Here is a 10,048-nt window from a genome sequence, read left to right as displayed (position 1 = left end):
ATATATATATATATATATATATATATATATATATATATATATATATACATACACACACACACACATATATTATATATATAATATATGTATATGTATGTGTATATATACATACACACTTAAATATACATATATGAATATATGTATATATTTATATGTGTATGTATATGTATATATACATCCATCCATCCATACATCTATATCTATCTTTAGCAGCTAAGTGGTACACTGGATAGAGTGCTGTGCCTGTAGTCAGAAAACTCATCTTCCTGAGTTCAAATTTGGCCCCAGACACTTACTAGCTGTGTGACCCTGGGCAAGTCACTTTACCCTGCTTGCCTCAGTTTTCTCATCTGTAAAATGAGCTGGAGAAGGAAATGACAAACCACTTCAGGATCTTTGCCAAGAAAACCCCAAAAGGGGTCTAGAAGAGTCAGATGTGACTGAAAACAACTGAACACACACATATCTATACATCTGTATCTATCTATATTCGAGAAAGGTGTCACATCACATAGGAGGAAACCGTGGAGCTGTATGTTGAAGGTAGAGTGGGATTGTAGAAGGGGAAAATGAAGAAGGAGTACTGTATATTCTAGACAAAGGCAGTCACTTTGTGCAAAGCTACAGAGGTGGAGATGGCCAGTTTGAATGGAATGAGAGTGCATGGGGAAAAATCCTATGAAATAATAGGTGGGAGCCAGATCGTGGAGGGGTTTAAATGCCAGACTCAGGAATTTCTAATGGAATATAAGCTTCTCAAGGTCAAGGACTGTTTTTGCATTTTGTCTTTGAGGCCCCAGGACCTACGTGAATGCTTTGCATACAGCTCGTGTTTAAGAAACACTCAAGAGATTGAATGGTTGTCGTCATAGGCCCATGAAGAGGAGAGGGAAGAGTGAAGGGCAAAGAACAGGTCACTAGAAAAGCAAGGGTTTCTGTTCTTATGGTGCCAAGTGGGTGACATCTTTGGTATCAAAGAAACAAAAAAAATCTTTGACTAAAAGTGTTTGAAGCTTTGTGACCTGGTGTTTTTGAGCATCCTCTGATATTTTGTACAGAATGATGATATCTTTTTCCCTCTCCCAGTGAGGGCAAAGGTGTGTTTAATTGCACTGGGTTGCTCAATTCCTCTTTCTCTGATGACCAAATGAATTGGATAATCCCTTAACCCTTGGAGCAGCTTGGCAAATGTCAACCCAAGCTCATTTCCGGCAGCGTGCTTTACATGGCTGACGGTTTTTATTTTGATAGTAAATTTTTAAGCAGTTTTACCGCCCCATTGTGTTAAAGATAATTCCGGTGCCCTTTATTGGGAGGGGGAGGGGTTGTTTACAAATCTGCCCAGGGCAGCTCCTTGATGCTTAAACTTAATCCACTAGGCCTGTCCCGTTGCCAAATGTGCATTAGGCTTAATAGCTTTTGCCTTCCTGGAAGAAGAGAGAGGAATCTTATTTTTTTTTAATTAAAAAAAAAGGATGTTTCAACATTTTGGAGGAATTTTCTTATTAGTTCTCATTTACGCAAGCAATTTGGCTTTCCATTATCTGCTGATGTGAAAATCTAAGAAGCCAAGAAATAGATTGCAAAGTACTAGGGTTAGAGGGGGCCATAGGGCAAAGAATGTCAGAGCTAGAAGGGACATTAGGGCAGAGAATGTCAGAGCTGAAAGGGATCCTGGAGCATGGATTCAGAGCTGGGAGAGACCTTAGAACAGGGAACAGAAGAAGGGGAAGAGATCTTAGAATACTCAGTGTTACAGCTGGAAGGGACCTTGGAGAAATCTAATCCAGCCTTCTCATTTTTCTGAGGAGGAAACAGTTTTACAGGAAGCAAAATGACTTGCCCAAGGTCACACAGCTAGTAAGCGATAGAGTTGGAAGACCTAGACCAGAGGTGGGGAACCTTCGGGTCTCGAAGTCACACGTGGCCCTCTAGGTCCTTAAGTGCGACCCTTTGACTGAATCCAAACTTCACAAAACAAATCCCTCAATAAAAGGATTTGTTCTATAAAACTTGGACTTGGTCAAAAGGCCTCACTGAAGGACCTAGAAGGCCACATGGCGGCAGGTTCCCCACGCTTGACCTAGACTTTAGTCCTGGTGCTACCAGTAACTAGCTGTGTGGCCTTGGGCAAGTCACTTTCCTTCCTCAAAGACTCAGTTTCCTTCTCAGAAAAATGGGGATAATATTTCCTGTCCTCCTTCCATGTCATAGGGTTGTTATAAGGCTCAAATGAGATGATGGGTACAAAAGAACTTTCTAAACTATAGAATCCTGGGTTCAAGTCCTGACCCTGCAACTTATTTTCTGAATGACCCTGGGTAAGTCAATTCATCTCTTCATCTATAAAATGCCAAGGTTGGACTGGATGAACTCTTAGGTCCTTTTGTAATCTATGACCATAAGCCAGCCAGAGGCCCTGAGTGGCACCCAAATCAGGCTATATTTCCCGAAGCCAAACCCATGGGGGGGTTTGTGTGGACCCATCAGAGGCTGCATAATGCTCTCCATTTATCAGATGAGTAAACCAAGGTTAAAGTCATCAAAGATAAGTGGGTAAGTCAGGCAGCTCAGAACCAACCAGACTTAGGAAAAGGATGTCTTCCCTGGTCAGGAGAAAGGTCTGCCCCCTCAGTCTCAATCTGGTATCTCAGGTTTACAGGGCTAGTTGAAATAAATATAGAATCAAGCAGAGGAAACAATCCTCCTTCCTCCCAATCTTTGCTCACTTGATTACGAGCTACTTGCCACCTCCTCCCCCTCAGCATGTGTGGTTCCATCTGTGTGGGCGCTCCCTCCTCTGACACAGATAGCGGCCCCTCCACATTGCCAGAGCTGGTTTTATGAGCAATTATGGATGAAAATTCATCACCTAGTGGCCAGCCCACTGGTGCTTGGCGGGATCTGCCAGGGCAGGTCCTTTGCTGGCAGAACCTTTGAAAGGCCACTTCTGCCACGGGAGTAGACATTGGAAGGAGGAGATAGCCACTTTGGACATCAGAGGATGTCTTTGAAGGAACATTAGAAGCCAAATAGTCTAACCTCCTCCCCTTACAGATGAGGAAACTGAGGCCCATGGAGGTAAAATAAAATAACCTGCCCACATTCACACACATAGTAAGAGGCAGAGCCAAAATTCTAACCTCGATTACCTAGCTTGAACCTTGTATTCCTTCCTGCCCCTGAGCACGTTTCTTCAAGATCCAGCTTGTGGACTGGCCTCCTCTTACTCCGGGACTTTCTTATTCCTTTGTCCCTGGTTATTAGTGCCCTCTTTCCCCAAATGACTTTGTCTTTACTCTGTCCATGTTTGATATTATCTATACATCCATTCCTACTTCCTACCCAAAGGAATGTAAGCTCATTGCGGGCAAGCACCATTTTCTTTTTGACTCTGCATCCCCAGCACCTGCACAGTGTCTGGCATACAACAATAATATATGCTTGCTGAATGAACAGATGAAAGAATAAATACATAGATGGCTGAATGAGCGAATGGATGAATGAATGAATGAACAGGAACGAGGGATGGCTGCATTGGCTCGACTATGGGGAGAAACTCCCTGTTTGAAGAGGCCACTGAGGGGCTTTTGCAATGAACTCCTTTCACTTTTCTCAATGAATATCATCCGAAAATCAAAGATGGAGAACTGAAAGAAAGCATAGAGATTGTCTAGTCTAATACCCTAACTGTCTAGATGATGAAACTGAAGGTGAAGAAATCACTTGCCCAAGGTCACACGGGTAGCAAGCATTTGGAGCCAGGCTGTCTTGCCCCTCTACCATTTTTCCTGCTTGCCTTGGTGGGCAGCATTGACATAGTGGTAAGCACCCTGGATGAAGGGGTTTTAGCCCTGGCTCTCCCCAACAACTCACTTGAGTGGTGTCACCCAATTTCCTTGGGCCTCAGCTTTTCTAGATGTCAAATCTAAAGGGCCATAGTGAGGAAGAAATGAAATAGTGGCTGTAAAAGTATTCTGTCATTCAAGCAGAAGTGAGTACTGTAACCCAAAAGATGGGAAATTGCTCCTGGCCTTTGGGCCTTTATCTCTAGCCTGATGCTCAGAAAGCCCTGGGAGCCATTTCCTGGCTTATCAGACACCAGGACACCTATTGTGACCCTTAGGTCAACCATTGGCATGAGGAGAATTCTCTTCCTAGAACTGAGCACACTTTCAGGCCGCCCAAACAATGTGACCCTGTGGACAGGCACCATGGTACAGTGTGTTTAAAATCCAGCCTCAGACACTTAATAGCTGTGTGACCCTGGGCGGGTCACTTAATCTCTCTCTGCCTCAGTTTCCTTACCTGTAAATGAGAGGTGAGTCTAATTTGTCCATTACTCTTAGTTTTCCAGCAGGAATCTCATTTGTTCCATGTTATGGAACAGGTTTGATGACCCACTGCCTGGCCAGTGGTCCCAGCAGAAGGGAGTCGCTGATGATTCCATTTCCCAGGTTTTGATAGGATTGAGAGCTGGAGGGATCTCATTAAGTCATCTAGCTCAATACCCTCCTTTGACAGTTGAGGAAACTGAGTCCTAGGCTGGGGAAAGAACTTACTCCAGGTCAGACAGCTGGAAGTTATAGAGCTGGGATTAGAACCCAGGTCCCTTGGAGTGGAGTCTTTTCAAAGCCAATTGGCAGAACAATTCAGCCATGGCCACATGTATCCTTCTGTCTCAGAGAGCTGATTTTTATAATTAGAATGTTAGCTGATTGTTACTACACACCCTGGGCCTGGGGAAGAGGGCTGAATGCCGATCTACCTGCCATATATCTTTTACCCATGCACGGGGAATTCTTGTGGCTACCCTTTGGCTCACTAACTACTTAGCCCTGCTAATTGAATAGAATAACAGCAGAAGCAGCAGAAGCAGCAGAAGCAGCAGAAACAACTCACATTTACGAAGGTTTGCTATTTTCTCCTCCTCAGGCCCAGTTGACAGTGGAGCTGAGAAGCATGGGAGCACTCTTGGCGGGTGGGGGGGGGAGGTGCAGCACTGTCCCCTCCAAGTGAGCAGAAATCTCCCCTCTACTTTCTCCTATTTTGTGTGGTTCTCAGCCCCCCATCCCTTCCAGCTTGACTCATTTGGTTTCAAATTAAAGGGAATTTTCACAGATAATTCTCTTGAGAAAACTAGTAAACTGACACTTCTGTTTGGTCCAAACAAATTAAGGCTGTTTAAGTGTTTGCAAGCTGCAAACTGAAGCCCAATTCCTTGGAATCACTGTTGATTTTGTTTTTCGGCCACCGCCGAATATTTCTTCCAATAGATAAAGCTTATCTACAAAGAACAGAACAGCAGGAATCTGTCTTATTTCCCCTCTCTCTCATTATAAAAAAATGGCTTGTTTGAGTCTTACGCTGCCACCCTCCCCTCTTTTAAAAGCAGAATTTCTCCAGATAGTCTTGGCGAAAGCAATGAGTTTTACCAGTCCAAGTGTCCAATGTATATAGGGTAGTATATGAAGGAGCAGCAGCCATGTGGATCGGGGACCCTAGACAACATAATTCACCCAATACAGTTTTTTATTATAGATAAAAAGCTGGGGGAAAAGGAGGATGGATGGGAAAGTAGATTATGTACTGTATTTACTCTGTAGATGACAAAGAGAAGAAAACCTATTATATCCAGCACTGTGGACCAAGAATTGTCTTAGACAAGCATCAGCTCTCTGTGTGTGATACTCTGTCAGACCACACATAGCTGCTTTGCTGGGGAAAATCCATTAGGGTTGTTTCATGAGCATCAGTTGCTTGAGACCCATTGGGAGAGAGGTCAGAGAAGACACCCCCTCCCAAGAGTCTATAAAATTCTCAACTCTCCAACGGCCCACCTACCCCTCAGCAGCCACCCAGCCACCAGACTCACCCCATTAAGATAAATCCAGAGGAAATGATCCCCATGGCCAGTCCAGGCTCAAGGTATTCCCCAAATGCCCCAGGGAGCCGATGCAGCAAGCCAAGGACAGGGCCCTATGGATGAGGCATCTTGAGTGAAAGGCATGGTATGGCAGAAAAGAAATGAGGTGCCTACCTTGCGACTTTTCTCTGCTTTCTTCTCCAGCAAGCCTTCCCCCGACTCCCCAAAGGGCTCGTCCGACAGCCACTCCGACCGGACAGTCTGATTTGTGCATCGATTCTGGCTCCCTAGCCTGAGAGGGACTGTGGGTCTTCCTTCCCTCACCAAAAAAAAAATAAATAAATAAATAAAAAGCTCACAGCTCTCAGCCTCCTACCATGTTATAAAACATGGCAGGGAAATGTCAGAGTGAGATGTACAAGAGCCTGAGTGCACATTGAGCATTTCCGTTTCCCAGGGGGCAGCTCCCTCTCTCTGATTAATGAGGCTGGGCTGCGCCCTGAGACCCATGGGATGAGGCCATACAGCTTAACACTTCGGGGAGGGGGGGGGGCACAACTATCTTTTCTATTTATAAGGCCAAAGTGTATTGTCTTTTAAGCTTGTGGTCACATTCAGTGTGGGGTTTGTGGTATCGCCCAGCCTCCTTGTTTCTAGAGATGGGCACTGTGGTTGGGTAAATTTTGGTATGTTCCACTGAGAGAGCAGCTCTTGGGTGCTTTGGGTTTCACTTCTCTCAGGATGGATAAGAGGTGGTTCTCACAGAGGAAAGCAGCAGGATTTGCTCCCTAAGATGGGACCGAGAATGTTGGAGATGGAAGAGACCTCATCTAGACCAGACTCCCCCCCATTTGACAGAAGGGGACAGTGAGGCCCAGAGAGAAAGTAGCAGATGCAGGATTCAAATACATGTCCTCTGCTCCAAACCTAGCTCTCCTTCCCCTATGCTACCCTCAAGGGGTTCTCAATTAGGGAGGGTAGCAATATATTTCCTCTTTTCTCCAGTTTAGAATTTAGTTAGCCCTAAACGCAGGTTAGAGGCACCTAGACTGCTTTTACTCTATTGCTTCTTCCATCCCTAGGGCCCTTGTATCAGAGACTCAGAGTGGACCCCTAGCTTTCCTACTCTCAGGTTCTCAGGCTCCAATCTGATTTGGGACTTAGGGACATCCTAGAGCTTGGGGCCTTGCGCTGAGAAGCCCCCAGGCACAGTGCAGTCCGGAGGGCTGCAGCTCTAACCCGCAAGCCCCACGGGCCCTTCCACTGTGACTCCCCTGAGCCAAAGAACAAGGCATGGGACATCTGGGCCCCAGACCTGCTCCTTGGTTTCTGCCACTTAGTTTGGAGAAGAATACAGGCTTCACAGGACTGGTTGAGAAAGTATCAAGGCAGAGATGAGCCTTGTATTCATAGACCCCATCCACTAAAGTGTCCTGCCTTCCTTCCATCTCACTCATTCCCTCGCCCTCCGGACTTTTATTGTGTTGTAGAGTTGATCCCAGGCTCCTGAAGACTCTGTTAATGGAGAACAAGCCCTAAGGTACTGATGAGAGCCTAAACCTTGGACTGGGTAACTTTCATCCCAGCGGGTCCTAACTCAATGTGGAGAGGCTCCGCCCTAGGGGGAAGATTGCTCTGGGCCCAGAAACTCACCCAGCTGTGTGCCAAAGCACAGCAGGGACTGGCATTTCTGGGGCTGGAAGGAAACTCAGAGGCCTTCTAGTCCAATCCCCTCATTTTACAGATGAAGAAACAGAGGCACACAAAGGTAGGTAGTGAGAGAGGTGGGATTTCAACCCAGGTCCTCATGCTCCAGAGCCAACGTTCACTCTACTGTACCACACTGCCTCGTATCCTTGACGTATTAAAGTCTAATAATAATAACAGCTAATATTTACATGATGCTTTAAGGTTTTCAAAGTGCTTCACATGTTATGTCATTTGATCCTTACTATGACCCTGTGAGGCAAGTGCCATTATCTCCATTTTACACGTGGAGAAACTGTGGTATGGAGAGGTTACACTGACTCGCCCAGAGTCACACAGCTAGCAAGTGTTTTAGGCAGGATTTAAATTTAGAGCTTCCCTTCCCAACTCCAAGCCCAGCACTCTATCCAGTGCACCACCTAGCTATGTCAGACATATGAAAAAATATCTCTCATGTGATGATTACAGACTATGTCTATTCTCTCATTTGAGCTTTATAGCAACTGTGGATAAGGGAGGATAAGAACTGTTCTCGTTTTAACGATGAGAAAAACCAAAGGTCAGAGGAATAAGATAACTTGATCAAGCCCAAGGTTTCCAATTCCAAGGCCCTTGTTCTTTCCACTACATTAGACATAAGGGAAATAGTCCATCATCTATATAGTATAATCTAAGTTAGGTCAGATGCAGATTGTGGTGGACTTTCAAAGCTAGGCTGAGGAATTTTCATTCTATTCCAAAGGCGATAGGGAGCCCCTGACGGCTTTTGAGCAGGACAGTGACAGAGACGTGTTGAGGAAGGTGATTTTTAACAGCTGTGTGGCAGATGGATGGAAGAAAGGATGGACAAGAAGCAGGTAATCTATCAAGGATCTATGATTTCATCGGGGTGGATACTTCCTTCCCTGATGCTACTGGAAATCATGCTTTGGTGGAAAGTTTTCCTGAGCTGTTGCGGTCAAATAGTCCATCACTCCCATGGCCACCTCCTCACCTTTAGCTGGATGGCTCTCCACAGATGACAGACACAATCCATAATCAGGCCAATGCAAGAAGTTTTCCCAGCCTGGTGTAACTTACCAGAGCTGGCCTTCCATTGGCTGAGCCTTTGAAAACCCAGAGTCCCCTGCGCACCATGATGAAGATTCAATGTTAGTGTATCCAAATAGAATCCCTTCTCATTTTTGGCATGAGCCTGAGCCTCTGGTGAGAAGAACTCGGTTCTGTGGGACAGCTAGAACTTGCAGGAACTGGACGTAGTATCTATATTATTGTTGGTGTTTGTCCTTCATTTTCAAAGAGAACTAATGGCATCATGAGTGATGTCTTGGCTTGTATATGAATTGAATTGAAGTGAGGCTGTGTTGCACAAAATCATCAGCATCATCTCTCTTCCTGAATCATCAAAGTCCAGTGGCAAGACAAAAGTCAAGATGACTGATGATGGCCCGGGATGCAGTGGATGACCATGGTTTCTTCAATGCCTGACCAAGCTCCAAGCGCCCCATGGTGCCAACATCAGCGGCCTTCATGGCCATTGAAACAAATTGTTCTCATTCACCCATTCCGCCAGCAGAAGTCTTCACATGCTTGGGGTAGACATCCCTGTAACTCACTGATGGGTTTGAGGCCTGTTGGTTGCCCTCAACCTAATTTAGCCCATCTGCTGAGCCAGTTTACTGGGGCATGGTAGATGCACATACTACAGCTTCTTGGAGCCACAGGTAAGAGTCGGGGGACAGGTGGCCACCAAAGGTGAATGAGTAGCCCTGAAATGGTCTTGGCAACCCCAGAGGTTCTTGTACTCCCTGAATACCCCGTATCTACATTATAATGAGATGCCAAATGGCAAGACTTTTGAGTTGGACTACACCAATTGATCTACCCAAAACAAAGGAATCTGGCTTGGTTAGGTTTAGAAGAAAGCACCATCCACCTACAGGTCTTTGGCTCAGGCCTGCTCTGAGCTGGCAATATTATGGAATCAGAGAGGATCAGAGCTGGAGGAGATCTTATGGACCATTGTCCAACATCCTCGGTTTTTTTTTCAGTAGAGGAGACTGAAGCCCAGAGAGCAGAAGGCATGCTTAGTGGCCCAAGAATCTCATTGGATGTGAAGTCAAGAGATCCTGTCTCTAAAACATGTAAACAAGGACAAATTGCTTCAAGTCAACAAATCAGCAAATAATTATTAAGCGCTTACTGTGTGCCAAGCACTGGGTTGAATGCTGGGAATACACATAAAAGCAAAAGGGAAGACATTCTAATGTGGGAAGCTGAAAAGTGGGGAGAGGAAAGAAGGAGGGGAAGGAGAAAGTCCCCAAACCAGGACACAGTGGAAATGTCAGGAGCATGGCTGGTCTGGGCACTTCTATAAAATGGCTGTTTTGAGATGATCTCACCAATAGGACACTAAGGGGAAGAGGTGTCTTGCAGGGTGAGAAAGCTTCGAGGTCATGGTGGAGAAGCCCAGAA

At 45.5% G+C, this 10,048-nt stretch overlaps 1 protein-coding gene across 2 annotated transcripts in view; it reads right to left on the bottom strand.

Moving 5' to 3' along the window:
* GPR174 (G protein-coupled receptor 174) overlaps positions 1-6,371 on the bottom strand; it is a 47,209-nt gene extending 40,838 nt beyond the window's left edge. For both annotated transcript variants that reach the window (XR_003567074.1, XM_027839518.1), the window contains exon 1: positions 6,041-6,371. The gene's annotated coding sequence lies outside the window, so the exon portion shown is untranslated. The remainder of the gene's footprint in view (positions 1-6,040) is intronic.
* Between the last annotated feature and the right edge of the window lie 3,677 nt (positions 6,372-10,048).

Source organism: Vombatus ursinus, unplaced genomic scaffold (assembly GCF_900497805.2).
Source record: "Vombatus ursinus unplaced genomic scaffold, bare-nosed wombat genome assembly UNPS02004691.1, whole genome shotgun sequence".
Lineage (NCBI taxonomy): Eukaryota > Metazoa > Chordata > Mammalia > Diprotodontia > Vombatidae > Vombatus > Vombatus ursinus.
The sequence above is the reverse complement of the archived record's forward strand: the minus strand, read 5'-3'. Positions and strand labels throughout refer to the sequence as shown.